The 17,509-nt window shown below is 38.3% G+C and overlaps 1 non-coding gene across 1 annotated transcript; it reads right to left on the reverse strand.

Annotated features, from left to right (window-relative positions):
• Positions 1 to 16,996: 16,996 nt before the first annotated feature.
• Positions 16,997 to 17,068, reverse strand: TRNAA-UGC (transfer RNA alanine (anticodon UGC)). The gene has a single exon. It is a non-coding gene; the product is annotated as a tRNA-Ala (tRNA).
• Positions 17,069 to 17,509: the final 441 nt, after the last annotated feature.

Genomic DNA, 17,509 nt, shown 5'->3' on the forward strand with positions numbered 1-17,509 from the left:
TGATGCTCCTAAAACCATGCGACTAATTGGCAATTTGATGTCAATGGGCTAATTGTTGATAATCCATCTCAGGTTGCTGACAAGTTGAATACGTATTTTGCATCTACATGAAGAATTCTTTAGAGGAGGGGATGCCAGAAATTTATCAAACCTCAATGGGTAGTTGAATGACTTTGTGATAACTGAAAGGAGAGTGGAAAAGGAATTTTTGAAGCTGAACATAAAAAAGGCAGTTGGGGTGGATGGGATCTATCCAATCATATTAAGAGAGGCAGCAATTGACTCCCCACTAAAGACTACCTCCTAAAGCATTTTATGCCAGTGTTAACCCATTTTTGGGCCAGATTCGCAAGTATGTCGCTTACCTCAACATTGTCAATCCACTGCAGGATGGAGGCCTAATCAACAAGACAGTTGAGGAAATGGATCACAATCTGCCACGTTGGTCCAGTGCGGGTTGACCGACCGTATTTAGCCTTCAACCTAGATCTAGTCAAAGAGCATATGCTATTGCACTCCTGCACCTTACCACATCGCTACGGAAGCATACCTTCTATATATACAAGTACTTACACCATTTATGATGTTTTTATGATGGCCTTCAGTCTTCGCGGCATGCTATCAACCTGCTTTTTATAAATGTCAGGTGATCTGTTCCTCCACTCGGTTTTTAACGCAGCAACTGATTGGACCTTGTTTTTTGGGCGATCTCGACGTGTACATACTCGATGATCTAATACATCCCAAAGATGCTCGATAGGGTTCAGATCAGAACTCTGGGCTGGACAATCCAACTTTTCCACACCCATGTCCTCAAACCACTCTGTTACAACCCAAGCAGTATGGCATGGTGAGTTGTCTTGCTGATACAGGTATGGACCTTCCTCGAAGTATTGCCATAATATTGAAATGCATAATTGTCCAGGCTGTCCTGGTATTGCACAGCATTCATGGTTTTGTCGATAACGACTAATGGGCCGAAGCCACACCATGATACTGCCTCCACCAAACTTCATTGTTGGGAGGATATAATCAGGAAGGAACTGTTCCCCTGACATTCGCCACACCCAGGGGAACGGCCACCAGACTAGTAGAGTGCGAACCTCGACTCGTCTGTCCATAGGACTGTTTTTTACTGCCCTACAGTCCAGGATTCGCGCTCCTTGCACCATGTTAATCGACGTCTAGCATTTGTTGAGGCGATCAATTCTGTTTAACTGTTGAGGTAATTCTGTTGCAATTGTCTGTTCGAAACCCACTGTGCATATTTATAGCAGGTTCTCTAACGTGTGGCATGCATAGGACTGTTTCCCCCCATGGAGGGGTGTCAGGATATTAATGGTAGGGTAGTGTATATATACACACCACTCCCGTCTAAAAGTTTGGAATCACATTTTAATTTTTCTTAATTTTTAAAATAGGATCAACTTGTTTATTAATTTTTTTATTAAAATAAGTTATATTTTGTTTTAAAAAAATCCAAAATCTTAAATAATATTTAAGAAATATCTGAATATTCTTGAATACGTTAGAACATTATAAAGATTACTGAATGTGGTAGAACGTTGCAGATGATTCTAGAGTGTTTTGCAATAAAATAAATCGAGGAGTAAGAGCTGAAACTTATAAAATCGAATACCGGTCATTCAGAAAGAGTTTTTGGTGTAAGTTACTCCCTGAAAAGTACTGGCATTTTAAAGGACAAACCACAACCAGAATTTCTAAACGCAGTCGATGAATTGCTGAATCTGAATTGTAAGCTGAGTTCAATCCGAACAGAGAAACTTCATCTTAAACAATTAGGACTTCGTGGTCGTGTAGCGGTGCGAAAACAGTTATTAGAACCAGAAAATTGAAAGAAAGGTTGACTTGGGCTATGGGCCATCAACATTTTAAAATTGAATAGTGGACACCGTACTGTGGACTGATGAATCCAAATTTGAAATCTCTGGATCCAAGCGTAGAGTTTATGTGAGACGATCAACAGAAGGGAAAATGGTGTCACATTGTTTAGCTCTTACAATGCTGATGGTTCCATCATGTTCTAGGGGCGCTTCTGTTTTTCTGGAGTGGGAGAAGGAATTTTTAAAAAAATAAGGCTATAAAACATTCTTGAACATATCCTCTGGACTTCGACTTTGTGGAAGAAATTTTATATTATAACATAACAATTACCTGAAGCAAAGCTATAAGCTGCTCAGGGTCTTTCTACCAACTAAACAACAGGAGGAGCATATTGAAAATTATGGTGTGGGCACTCCAATCGCGTGACTTAAACCCAATAGAGCTTTTATGGGATCATTTAGCCCTGCGAAATATGCCGATTTTCACAAAATTTTGGGGAACCTTGCAGATCGCTTGGAATAATGTTAGTCAAGACACTATTATAAAATTAATCACCAGAATGCCACCTCTGTGAAAGGCAGTGATAAATTCTCGTGGATAATGTTGAAGAAAAATTAGTATAATTATTAATCATTTTAATGTCTTTTGCTGTAAATTTTTCAACGCTTAATAAAAAATCTTAAAATACTTTGAGGTGTGTTTTTTTTTAAATTAAACCTTACATTGTCTTACTAATTTCAAAAATAATTAATGAAAACTGTTGCCATACGCTGTGATTCTAAACTTTTAGACGGGATTATATACATATATATAAACGCATCTCTTCTGAAATCCTTAAGGCTACAAAATCTAGTTATAGAAAAGAAGGTTAACTTTACTTTTCCTGGACTCGGTATGGAATGAATCCTTTTTTGGTCTGCCCAGCGAACTGTCACTGGATGGAGAGTGACAGTTCAATGACCAACTGTCACTGAAATGAAAAAGCCAAAGGCATTGTTTCTACCAGATTTGGAGCTATTTGGCTCTTCATCAGCCAGCAGGTAGGCTCAATTAGCAACCTTGTATCGAATGGTGAATAAACGTACCGAATCTAAACGGAAATCGCTCCACTGCAAATCCCCCCCTTCCAAACTCCCCACAGGATTAATATCTCGACATAATGTATATATTGCCTTTCTCTACATTTCATAATTAGCCCTTATTTGGCAAGATTATAACGAGGAAATGGCATATATTTATTGAAGAAACGTTTATTGCTAAATTCTGATTGTTTCACAAGAACTGTCCCACAAATTATCCCTGCAATACACCCATTGCATTAGTAATAATTTCCTGGTTTACACTTTAGAGAAAGAAAGAAAGATGAAAGTTATTTTATTAGGTAGTACCGAGCACCATTACAACTACATGGTACTACCTCTTCAGTAGAAATTGTGTATTCCTTGGGTGTTTTACAAGTATTTTTAGTTATTAACCATAATACACATTAAAGCATATCGGCATCAACTATTCGTGTCATGGTAATGCACATCTGGTATTTTTTCACATGGGAACTAAATTCACCTCAACCCCCACAGCATCTGTGAATAATTACCTTTCTCACTTCACGACAAAGGATCATCTTTTATGTACGCTTATCTTTCCTTGTCACGTTTTTTCATGCCTAATTTTACTTAAGTCACTTTGTTTGAAGAAAGACAACACCCACTAGTCCCCTAAGGGGTTTCAGTCTGTTTAGAAAACCACCCAACAATAGCTCGAGTTTGTTTGCCTGATATTTTTTGTACAACTAGTTCTTTTGAATCTATATAAACATTTCAGTGATGCCTGTTTATGGGTAGTTAGATTTGTTAAAATATTTGTGATAATCATTGATATCGTTAAGGAGGGACCGGAGGAATCCCCTCCTGGATTTTAGATAATTTTACTTTTTATATTACTTCATATATTTTACAAGACTCTCGATAGGCAGATAGATACCAGCCTTTACAATGTACGCGTCCTTACTCTTAGCAAAACATATGGTGACTCTTATACGGATCGTTGATTGCTGTTGAAGTAATTTCCTCATCAGTTGCCCTCGGTTATGCCCGGACGAAGACCAAGCAACAACAATCTTCTTAACTGGAGGAGATGGATACAACCGAACAGTCAGTGACACGCATTAATGTGGAAATGTAAATAACCGTATAGTAAAACGATGACTTTTATTTAAAGAAAAGAAGATAATTCATATTGCTAACATACCACGTGATGTAAGTGTATGTTAAAACTCATTTCTGTTAAAGTATGTTAGTTTTTGAGTATTTATGCAAAAATACATTTTCACAGAAACTCAACTTTAGTATTTATGAAAACGAAACTACAAATTGTCTGTCCCTAAGCTGTTTTCGAAACTCCTTCTCCTACCTTTTACAATAATACTATATGTTTTTAATGAATATTTTATTATGAACAATGTCGCCAAAGACGAGTATTGGATATAATAGACATCCTGGCATGCAAATTCCAAGTATCCAATAGAAATCGATCTACCATCTTACAGAGCCGCACATTATATCAAATTATTCATGCCTATAAAAACACGGGCTGCGACCACATTACTTCATTCTCGTTTTTTTTGGCTTGCTCAGTGGGACAGCTACATCTCCAGTACTGAGGATGGCAAGTCATCGTCGTTTAGATGATTCTTTGAGATGATGAGCCGTTGGACGACTTGAAGCCGTGCATTGCAGGCGGATGTGGCACATGTGGCTTAATAGGTCACTCAGTTTCGACTGAGCACTATGGAAGCAGTTTCTGGTGACAGGAATCATTACAAGAACAGCTAGCCAAGGTCACCCGAGGGCTACATCAACCAGAATAGACCGCTATCTGGCTCTAACAGCAAGACGTAACCCTACGATGTCCTATCAACAACAGTCACGTGAGGTTGCTGCAGCCATAATTGAAAACATTTCCAACCGATATGTGTTAAAAAGGCTCAATTCAAGTGGACTCTACGCAAGGAAACGAGTGGTTTGTGTCCCATTAACCCGTAGCTCGTAGAAACTGATGCCATGAACATATGACTTGAAGCCCTGACTAATGGGGTACAGTTCTGTTCCCCATTAATTCCCGTTTTATCCAGAGGTGTATTGCTAAAAAAAAATAGTACCGGAACGCTCGTTCTCCAGAAGACTATATGATAACGCCACATCGACTGTACAGTAACTGAATCAGACTTCAGACTCACGGTTCATAGAACAACCAGTTCTAGCGTTCAGCTCATGGCGAATCAAAATGTAGCTTTCGCACGCATCACAATATATCTCATTCGTTGGATCTCTTTATCTAACACATTGTACTTTAGTAAGAAACGTTCAAGTTTCATTGCGAAATTTATATTTTTGTGTTTAAATAAATTTTTAACGAAATCTATTAATTTTAAAGATTACTATAAATATATATTTTTAGTAGCAATGGGTAAAATAGATATTTCTCCCTCCCTTTTGATTAAACCATTGTTTCATAATATTAGGTAATATTATGAAACAATGAAACAAATCATAACAATGAAACAATGAAACAAATCATAACAATGAAACAATGAAACAAATCATAATATAAATTTAATGATTTTCTATTATGACATTTAGAAAAAAGTACCGGAACATCATTCCGGTGCGTTCCGGGTCCGAATACACCACTGGTTTTAACCTACAAACAGATTCTAGATGTTATTTCATCTGGAGGCAACGAGGAGACGGGGTTCACGCACGTGTGGGGCGACATAATGATCAACAGTCACACCCCTCTTCATATGTTTGATAGGGCTACCGTAACTGCGCACCCAGAACAGATACTATTTACAACTTTCTTGGGTGCGGTTCGCCCAGATTTTCTTTTCATGCACGACAACGGCACTGCACATACAGCTGAATTGGCGGAGAAACATCCTGAAACTTAAGATATACAACGACTGTCATGACCAGATTTAAATCCATTCAATTGGCTCAATTAGCAGAGGAATATCCCGAAACTGAAGATATCCAACGACTGTCGTCACCAGCACGGTCAGCAGATTTAAATCCGATTGAACATGTGCGGGAGTCCCTTGGGCATGGCAATGCACGCCGATCGCAAACTGCTCGGTAACTTGATGAGCTAAGGTCTGCACTGGTAGAAGAATAGGATATGTTGCCTCAGAATCATATATATATACCCCGATATCAAGCATAGTTCACCTCTGTCAGGACTGTTTAGCGGTTGTAACCGCTAAACAGGCCTGACAGCGTGTGACCAACATCTTGTATCGAGTTCTGTAATGTGACTCTGTAATATTCAACTGTATAAATTTCCTTATATCTGCCGAAGTTTCTGGCTGCCTCCTCATTTCATTGCCATTCCATGGTACACCACATACCAAATTTTGTCGAGTTTTATCGCAAGCTGCACGAGTTACATCACGGTTTCTACATTTTATTAATTTTGTCGAGCAGTGTATTTGCTTTTTATTTTTGGTCCCAGGCAACTGAATCCAAGAAGCGTCACTGCATTGTGTGTATTCTACACTCGGTTTGAGTTTATATTGGATGAAAATCCAAAATAACAATAACAATAATAATAAACCTACTTGGTATTTAAAAAGATAAATATCAAATAAAAATCTTGTTTTCAACCTCAAATTACAACTAAATAAGAAATTAATATTATTATAAATTATAGATAATTACGATCAATTTATAATATCTAATTAATATAATTTGATATTTCTTTAAAATTTAATTTTAAATCTCATTACTATTATTCAGTATTGATAAATAATTATGAGAAAATTAACATTAGCACCATTTAACCATAGTAATACTGTATTTTAAAATAAAATGGTAATTTATTTATTAATGAGAATATTCGAGAAATGTTTATAGGTGGCGCCAAACATTCGTCTGCTTTCTATAAATAAATTATAATTTAAGTGAAGATTACTCAGATACATCATTACGTATTTATAAATAATTTAATATAAATAATTATATATTCTAGTAAATAATCTATGCATTATAACAATTATTAATCTGGTGATAATTATAAATTTTAGCAAATAGTATGAACATGAAGTAAAGGTAACATTTTTTCCTTTTCGTATTTCATTTAAATGTCTGCATTCGGAAGGAAAGGTAACAAGCATGTAAACTCATTTTAGGATTTAGTTGCTCTGTTTATTATGAGAAATTCGATTTAAGGTAATTATTATTAGCATCCTTCCCCCCCACTCACCCCTTTCCTTATTGTATAAATATAAATAGTGCTTTTCTATGCGAATTCTTTACTTACTATAACGGAACTTTATAGAATGAAAACCAGATTGAATTAAAAACAAATTGAGATTAATTTTTTTTTTTAATTATTGACTTGATATTATATGAGTGTATATTTTTGGTATTAATTAATACAGATGTATATTAAATGTATATAAAATAATACTGTGGATTATAAATAGGTTTTTTAAATATTATTGCTGTTTAATAAAGCGAAGCGTACCATAACATTCAAGTGACGTCACCACTTGTAGATAATTTGGCCTGCTAACCGGAAGTGGGGGGAAAACTCGTTTTACCTACATACAGGGTGACCAGAATAATGGTTGGCCTACTGAAGAAGTAAACAGAACGATTCCAACAGTCATCTAACCATTTATTATTCAGAGACCAGGCATTAAAAAAAAAAAAAAAAAAAAAAAACGAGTATTAGCCAAAGGGGATGTGGGGTGGAATTAGCATTCTGTCACCAGGAGGCGATAAAATCGTTTGCTCATCAGAATTCGGTGACTGTAATTCTGCTCATCTTTTATTGTAAAAATGCATGAATTTTTTTTTTTTTTTTTTTTTACATTGAACTTGGTAACGAATATATATATAGTCATGAGCAAAACATTATGACCGAATATCGCTTACATTTAGGGTGGTAGAAAATGAAAAAGACCTGGGTGTAATTGTGCAGTCAGATATGAAGTTTTCTGAGCAGTGCAGACAGGCTGCTAGAGCAGGTCATGGGATATTGTCAATTATATACAGGAATTTTGCTAGTAGGGAAAACGAGGTGATTATCTCTTCGTATAAGGCAATGGTCAAGCCACGCATTGAGTACTGCGTCCAGGTCTGGAGGCCTCATTTTAGGAAGGATGTAGAGTTGCTTGAGCGATTACAGAGAAGGACAACAAGATTGGTGAGGGGTACGAAGGGTTCTCTTACCAAGAAAGGCTGCTTAAATTCTGCAAATTGCAGCATCTGGAGACTAGGCACCTGCGAGGTGATCTGATTGAGGTGTATAAGGCCTTGAATTGGTTGAGAAGGCTCAATTCTGATGGGATTCTTCCTCTTACTCAGATTACGAACCTGAGAAGGCATAAATTCAAATTGAGGAACGACATTTTTAGAATGGATTGCCTTTAGCCAGTGGATAGTTGGTTGCTGGAACAAACTTCCATCTGTCGTTGTGGAAGTTGGTAGCTTGAATAAATTCAAGGAGTTACTGGACAAACTTTTAGAGGGAATGAATGTGTGATTGGAGACGGATCTCCTGGTCCGATGAGTCCCGTTTCCAGTTATTTCGATCGGACGGGAGGGTGCGTATCTGGTAGAAACCGCAAGAAGCTATGCACCCGTCATGCCAACCAGGAACTGTTCGGGCAGGTGGACGGTCGGTAATGGTCTGGGGCGTGTTGAACTGGCAAACGTTGGGACATCTTCTACTTCTAGACGGATCTGTGAACAGTCCAGGTTACGTTACCATCCTTGCAGCTATCTGCATCCCTTCATTGTCATCGTGCACCCACAGGCAACGGACTCCTCCAGCAGGACAATGCGATTCCTCAGAGAGCCGTGGTGACTAGAACATAGTTCGAAGACCATTCTGCAGATTTTATCACCATGGAATGGCCTCCCCGTTCATTGGACCCGGTGATGTCAATCCTAGCTGCTGTGGGATGCGTCCTCTTATAGAGCTAGGGGTGGTTGTGATGTTTTGACTCACGAGTGATACTACCATCTGAAACATATTGGGACACATTCCAAAAAATGAGTCGGTCACCATACCAGTAAGAGGGTATTTACACCTTTTCGAAATGGCGTGCTAGCACATAAGTTTGTTTCAATAAGAGGTATGGCTGCAGATTTCTTAATATTATTAATTATAAAATATATTTTTTGAAATATAAATTTAAAACGGTTTTAATTTTTTAATTTTGTTTAATGATATTTAAGGTTATTATAAAATAAATTTATTCGGACGTCTTTTACTTTTTTTATTTTATTATAATGACGTTTGTAAGGCGTAACTACAATTGGTGTTGTAGTTAATTTTGGTTGGTCAGTAAGTATTCTTTATTGAACTTGAATTCGATTTGTAGTGCGTTATTGTACCCTTACTTGTTTTTAGATGTATACACTTTAATTTTGTGCGGTAGATCAATTCTAGCAGGAGACCTACAATGTTTGGAAAAATGCGCTTGACACTGATAAGGTCCAGTAGTCAGAGAGAACAATGCTAAAGTACTAATTATCTTTTTCTTTCTGTTTTTTCTTATTGCCTTCTAGTGGCCTTCTACTGTGACATCTTGTTTTTATGAAACCCTGAAGGTTAAGGATGCCGGTATTGCGTGGTCACGTGCATATTCCGGTCAATGTTCAGACTTCGACCTCTTTTCTTAACGACACGAAAAAAATCGGGTTTTTCATCGAAATTCCTATTTTCTTCTTCTGTTATGAGACTACTGACACGTAGTCTCTCTCTCTCTCTCTCTCTCTCTCTATGAAAGGCAGAGCTTGGTACTACAGCATTCGAGTGAAGAATGGGCTGGAGGCGTAACCTAATCGAATTCCAACGTGGTCTGATCATTGGTGCAAGATTAACAGGAGGCGAGTATCTCAGACACAACCATCTTTGTTCACTCTTTCCTTAAAGCCGTATTTTGTCTGTGTGAAGTGTGTACCAACAGTGGAAGAACCTCCACAGATATTCCACACTGGCCAACTGCGCGTGGTTGATCATAGGGGTGAGAGAGGATCCAATGTGCCGTCTAGGGGAATAGACTTCCACAGTGTAACACGCCGACCGGGCTAGCCGGGTGGGTAAAGTGCCTGCCTGGCAACCCAAAGGTCGCGGGTTCGAATCCCGCCTCGAGCTTGGATCAAAGTACTGCAAAAACCTTGGGAGATGCATTATGGCCACAGAAGCCGATGTGCCAACAACTACCAAAAAAAAAAAAAAAACAGTGTAATACGGGGTGGGGGAGTGATATGACATGACATACTGTTTTCAAAAAGGAACTTCATACGCTAATTGAAACGCAACGTTAATTAAAAAAGATATCGATTTAAGAAAAGAAAAATAATCTGTCTCTTTGTTGTTTCTTCCTTCTTTATCCGTCTTTGTTTTTCTGTCTTTGTCTCTATCCCTCTCTCTTTATTTTCTATTTCTTTATCACTCTTTCTATCTGGCTGTCTGTTTCTCTCTCTCTCTCTGTTGTTTCTTTTCTTCCCTTCTCTTTCTCTATATTGTTCTTTTTCTTAACTGCTCTCTCTCTCGCAACCTACTCTCGCTCTATTGCTCTCTCTCTATTCTTTTCTCTTTCTTTATCGCTCTTTCTGTCTGTCTCTCTCTATTGTTTTCTCTTTCTTTATCGCTCTTTCTGTCTGTCTCTCTCTCTATTGTTTTCTCTTTCTTTATCGCTCTTTCTGTCTGTCTCTCTCTCTATTGTTTTCTCTTTCTTTATCGCTCTTTCTGTCTGTCTGTCTCTCTCTCTCTCTATTGTTTTCTCTATCTTTATCGCTCTTTCTGTCTGTATGTCTGTCTCTCTCTATTGTTTTCTCTATCTTTATCGCTCTTTCTGTCTGTATGTCTGTCTCTCTCTATTGTTTTCTCTATCTTTATCGCTCTTTCTGTCTGTATGTCTGTCTGTCTGTCTCTCTCTCTCTCTCTCTCTCTCTCTCTCTGTTGTTCTTTTTCTTTCTATATCGCTCTTTCTTTCAGTCTCTTTCTCGATATCCCTGTCTGTCTATCTCCCTTTCTGTGTATCTCTCTCTCTTCTCTTTGTTTCATTCTCTTTCTCCTTTTGTCTGTTTCCGCCTCTCTCTCTCTTTATCGCTCTCTTTTCCTTTCCTGTAATTTTTCTTTTTTTCTTCTTTGCTTCTCTCTCCTTCTCGCCATCTGTCTATGCGTGTCTCGCTCTCTCTCTCTCTCTCTCTCTCTCTCTCTCTCTCTCTCTCTCTCTCTCTCTCTCTCGCAGTCTACCATTCGTTCGCTTTCTGTCCATCATTTTTAATCTCTTTCCCTGTTTCTTTCTATCTCTGTCCGTCTCTCTCTCTCTCTGTCTTATTTGTCCTTTTTTTTAATCTCTTTCTCTGTCTATCTGTCATTCGTTTCCCTTTTTGTCGTTCTTTTTTCTGCCTATCGTCCTTTTTCTTTTTTTTCTGTCTCGTTTTATATGTCTGTCAGTCACTCTCTCTGTCTTTTTCGTCCTTTCTCTTCGTCTTCCTTTCCATGTATGTCCATCTGCCTATCTCTTTCTCTCTCTCTTTTTTTTTTTTCGTCTTTTCTCTTATTCTTTCCTTTCTGTGTGTATCTGTTTGTCCCTGTCTCTGCTTTTTTGTCCTTTCTTTTCTTCTTCCCTTTATGTGTCTGTCTCGCTCTTTCTCTTTGTCATTTTAGTCCTTTCTCTTCTTCTTCTTCCCTTTATATGTCTGTCTGTCTCTCTTTGTCTTTTTCGTTCTTTCTCTTCTTCCCGTTCTGTGTCCGTCTATCTCTCTGTCTTTTTCATCCTTTCGCTTCTTCTTCCCTTTCTTTGTCTGTCTGTCACTTTTTTCCCTCCCTATCGCTCTTTCTCTCTCCGTACTTGTTTCTCTCTTTCACTTTCCTTCTATCCGTCCGTCCTTCTCTGTAGGGATTGTTTCAGGAAGAAGAGAACCTAAGAGTGGTACTCAGAAGACGACGTTATCAAAGTTCCGGTTGGAAGTGTCATTAATAATCTGTTCATCTTTGGAAAATTCTCTTCCCTTTTCTTCCTGCACAATACGTATGTGCTGTTGTTGAAGTGTAGCGAACCAAACTCTTCGTGCAGAAACTGGTGGCTGTGCATCGACGATTTTTTGAGCAATGAAAATGGAAAAAATGTGATTAGTATCTTCGTTAAAAATCCTTCTTGCCTACTCGATTAGCAGGATCAGTGGCGCACGTCAGTTTTCTAGGTGTTGTGTCATTTAAATACTTCACAAACTGCACGAAATCGAAGAATATTAAAGAAGCCTAGTCACTCTCACTGAACGGTCTATTGCGCATGTGTAGTGCATAACCAGGCGTTTCAATTAATTTAAAATACAACAGTTTGAAGAAAGCGGCAGTAACGAATTCGCAAAAGGGAAACAAATTCTTCACATCACTGACAATATCCCGTTTTTATTCTTTTAGTGTACTCACCTCTCTGTAATATGAATAAAATGACTATTCTCCAAATGGATTTGGGACCCTGAGATAAGAAAGGGACAATGGTTTTGGATGCAAAGTTTAATATCCGGTCTGGCTACCACTGACTCCAATTAACGTAGTAAACTTGTTAATACACTCATAAAAATGTTAGGTGATGCACGCGTTACTTTTCAGACGCGTCAGATTATTAAGTAAAGTACCTCAGGAGTTAAAAGCTTCTTTATACTCAAGGAGGTTTATCATATCTTTATTAAGGGACGGGTAGTCGTCAGACGAGAAAGGGTGTACGAGGAGAAATTGATTAATCTGTCGAAATGAAATTTAGTACAAAGTTCCTGAGAAGATTTTGAATAAGCCCTCAAATTTTGAAAAGGATCAGAGATGTTGTTCCAGACGTTGTTCCCTTCTGGAGTAATGCACGAACATCACAAACTTAGGAAAACTGTACACTGCAGCCAATCTGTACTTGATTCTCCATATTGATCCTTGGTTTGCCCATGTGTAAAGGTTGTTCTTGGGCAAATCTATATGTTCTCTGATCGGTTTTCCTGTTTTGCTAGACGAAAACTCCAGTTTACGGGAGAAAAATCCCTGCTATCACCGCCTGACACTGACTAACTCAGCTATAGAGTGAAAAAAGCCCATAAAAGTTCCTCTTTTCATTGATGTTAGTATGCGGAGGAATATAACCAGTATGCTTTAAGCAAGGACCATATTAATGATCAAAGTATTGAAATGGCATGTTTATGCAAGGAAGTGAACTTATTTTGCATCTGCCAAAAGAAAAACGCACATTATGATTACCATCAAAAAGTGCCCATCCAATTCCTCTATGAATTTTTCCTCGTCCTAAGATAAACTGTGTTCGCGGTGGTATAGTGTGGTTATAATCACCATCATTCCCACACCGGCTGGAAAAGGTAAGGGTTCGAACCGCGTCAAAGATTTGAGGGCTTTTTTCAATACGTGGCTCAGTCAGTCTCAGGCGTGTAAAACGAAGTTTTTCCTCCAGATAAACAGTCAAATCGTCTAGAAAACACATACAATTTGTGGACATAATCAGGGTTGTGCAAATGGAGGTTTATTGAATGCGCTGCACCTGGGCCCCAATCTAGAGGATCCCAATGGACAGAGCCATCAAAGTCTCAACATAAATAAACGAGGCCTTTTAACCCCTTACATCCGGCCGTACAAAGGTACTGGAGGCTGGATGCAAGGGGTTAAGGTACAAAGGCCCCAAGTACCTTTTTACAGCCCTGGGCAAATTGGTTTTCGAGCGGCCCTAATATGACATGTCTAAAAATAAACTACTTAAGGTCGTTTAGTCTACTGTTCATCCCTAAGATTTTAGTTACGCTCTCTGGTTCTTGCCACATTTACTACGGACAATGTTCCTAACCAAAAGCTACCTTACATTTGGTTGATTTGCTGTTTCCTGGATTAAAAATCCAAGTTTCTGGAAGGGGAAAACCATGCTACCTCGCTTGAGACTGCCTAATTCAGCCACGTTGTGAAAAAGGCCCATAACTTTACTCCGGTGCTATTATAAAATCAATCATGTGCAGCAATTACTATTACAAGATTTATTCGCTAAGTGAGTATTTGCGAATATTGAGCAAGAAAAAAATTGGGTGTTCACACTTCTGATCTGAACACGGACAACCTAGATGCGTGCATCGAATCTGTTCTACAAGTACCACAGGTACTGGTAGAACAGATTCCCTACCGCATAATTATTCATTGGTCCATTTTTCTTTGAGGAACATTGTGCCATTTCTTTGAAAACTTGGTCGCAGTTTGGCACAGGGGTCGAAATGATCTTATTAAAAATATCTTATTTTTAATAACCAAGTAGATTACTATAAACCTAAGAGCAAATATATCCTATGTGATTAATACAGTGATGTGCAAAATTTAAGAACCAACACTATTTTTAAAGGTTACAACCACAAAATCTTTACTTAAGGTACTCTTTACTGATGAGAGTAGATTCAGTCTCACCAGTAATTCTGGACGTCAGCTAATCTGGTGAGAGGTTGGCACACGGTATCACCCCGCAAACATCACTGTAAGGGATCGATATGGCGGTCGAGGTGTTCTCATCTGGGGAGCGTTATCTGGGATGGACGTACTCAACCCCAGATACTGGAAGGCGGTACTGTAACCGGTGCACGCTACTGTACTGAGGTAATCTTTCCCCATGTGCGTCTGTTCCGAGGTGCCATTTGCCCCGAGTTCGTGTTTATGGATGATAACGCCACACCCCATCGCACTGCAGCTGTGGATATGCTTTTTGGAAAGTGAGGACATTGTTCGTATGGATTGGCCTGCCCGTTTCCTCCAATCTAAATCCCATCGAACACATATGGGACGCTCTGGGGAAACGCCTAGCTGCACGTCCACACCCACCAGAAAATGTTCACCAGCTGAGATGGCGCTGACAGAGGAATGAACGATGTTACCGCAAAAACTTATCAACAACATTGTTCTAAGTATGGACAGGCGGTGCAAAGCCTGCATCGACATTAGGGGTGGCCATATCTCCTACTGAGGACCACCTCTTCCCATTGTTCCACCTTTGGCAGCGATGCATCTGTATCATGACAGCCAGTGCTATATTGCTATTTTTGAATAAAGCCCCTCTGTACTGTTTTTTTTCCGATGTGTCGGTGTTGTTTCCTTCATCATTTCTGTACCTCACGAGGTTCCTTTGGTATGTTTTTCCCATAACCAGGCCACTCCTATGAGAAGATAGAGGTGAAAACCTGACTGGTCCTTAAATTTTGCACACCAGTGTACTTGAAAATTACAAAAGAGTTACCTCAATATTTCTTCATAGGATGACTTCTCTTCTCTGCTCTCCAAGTCCGATTTAAATTGATTTAAACTTCATAAAAATCCATAAAAATTTCTTTAAAATTATTATTGTGTTCACCACTCTTAGTACATGAAATCCGACGTCCCGGGATCATAGTCGAAAGCCCCAACCTTACCCCAGACCCATCAAACCCCCCACAGAACCTCGAGTGTGTGTCAGGTATTTTAAAATAGACGCTGATAAAAATATATATCATGAAATAAAATAAATCTCCTAAATAAAACGCGAAAATGAAATAGTTTGACGATGAATTTTAAATAATTTTAAATCGGACCTTGAGAGTAGAGCATAGAAGTCATCCTATTGAAGTCACTCTTTTGTAATTTTCGATTAACCAAGTAGGCACACAACATTACCGATTAGTGTGACTAACCGAAACGGCGTTCTGATGCACTGTGGTCCTTTCCAAACCTGGGTTTGCATGAAAATTCGACGTATTTGTCGACCTTTTATGTCACACCGTCAACTTAGCCTTCAGCAAAGACACACAGTCGACGCCATCACATTCGTGAACAGTGTTGTGCCATCCCTATATTGGGCACCAAGTGAAACAATTATTCTTGACAGCCTTTCCCAGAAACCCTATACTTGGCAGATATTGGCCACATAAATGGCCCAATGCCGACCCCATATAAACGTGGGAAGAAGGCGAAGATAAAGAAGAGGCCACATAAATGGCCCTTTTGATCCAAATCCATTCGATTTTTTGTTATTTGGATATTTCGATAACCGTTCGGTTATCCGTGATTATCCCAATTTGAGCGTAAGTTTCCGTTGTCCCAAAAATGTTTTGATAATGCTGTATTGTCTTGTTTTTGATGCTGGACGAAAAACTGAAGTTTCAGGAGATAAAACCATGCAAACCTCGCCCGAAACCTACTAACTTGGTCACTTGGAAGACCGATAAAAGTTCCTCTTGTTAGAGGCAAAATTTGAACCTTGCATTTTACAAATCTCTGGAAATACCGAAGCTGTACCAGTATCTTATTATTATTTTTTTTTTCATAAGGTGTATTTTGATTTTTGTATTCCTATAGTTACTGTTTTCTTATATAAAACGCGATAATTTCTTCTGGATTAAATTTTTTTCTTCTTCAAAGTGCATTTTCTCCTGATATTTTCATCTTCAGAATTCGTTTTGTCCTGCTTTTCATCCCTAAAAAATCTGTTCATCCTGGCTATAGAACTACCCCAGGTCTTGATTACACAGAAGTAATCCAACATGTCTGGCCTCTGGTAGAATAATCGTATTTTTATTTTATTTATTTATTTATGGTTTCTTGATGATAGTGAGATACTATTGTGGCTCCATCTCTCGAAGATTAAAACAAACGTTGTAGCGTAGAAACAAAATATAGTCAAAGGACTGATTTGGGTACATTTTAAGCTTTTCTGTCACTTAATATTTCATAAATTATAAATGCAAACAAATAAAAACGGAATCTAGATTATTCGGAGATGAGTTATCTGGGTTGCAGATTATTTTTTACATACAGTCTGTAAAATTTACACCTGTTGTCTTTTATATATATTTTTAATAAGCGTAATATTTTATAACAATATAGTATTCTTATAAAAATTTATGATTTTTTTGGTTTATTTGGTATCCCTTATTTCTCAGCCCCCCCGAGGGGTCGTTACTGATTTTATAAACTTTATTTTCGCTTTTAAAATAAAATTTTGCTGAATTGTAGACTGGGTTGTATTTTAAGTGTACGGCTATAAATTACTGAAAAAAGTAAAATTATGATTTTATTGGTTTTTATGATTTGATATACGAATCAAAGTAATCAAAAAAAGGGAATCTTTTGGAGGTGCCGGGGATCGAACCCGGGGCCTTTCACATGCAAAGCGAACGCTCTACCACTGAGCTACACCCCCACCTTGCTAGATAATCCTTATAAGAAATATTATACTCAGTTCTTCTAATCTTGTATCAAAAATTCTTTTTGGAGTAAATGTCTGATCCATGGCGCCCATATTTTAGAAAACCTGAATTAAGGTCGCAGTGAGAGATCTAGGTCCAAGAATAATTCTGTTGGTTCGGATTACCTAGCTACCTTCGGATGTTGGGCAACCCATTCGCCTCGGTAAAATTTGCTAGCAGGATTAAGGAGGTCATTATAAAGGAAGGATATAAAGCTGCTGGAACGAGTACAGAGAAGGGCAAAGAGATTGGTGAGGGAAATAAAGGAGTGCTTTTACCAAGAAAGTTCTGCAAATTTCAGCGTCTGGAGACTAGGCACCTGCGAGGTCATCTGATTGAGGTTTGAATGATTTCAGTGCTAATGGGATTCGGATTACGCACTTTAGGAAGCATAA

The sequence above is a fragment of the Mastigoproctus giganteus genome, chromosome 3, assembly GCF_048544385.1.
Source record: "Mastigoproctus giganteus isolate SK-2022 chromosome 3, ASM4854438v1, whole genome shotgun sequence".
Classification (NCBI taxonomy): domain Eukaryota; kingdom Metazoa; phylum Arthropoda; class Arachnida; order Uropygi; family Thelyphonidae; genus Mastigoproctus; species Mastigoproctus giganteus.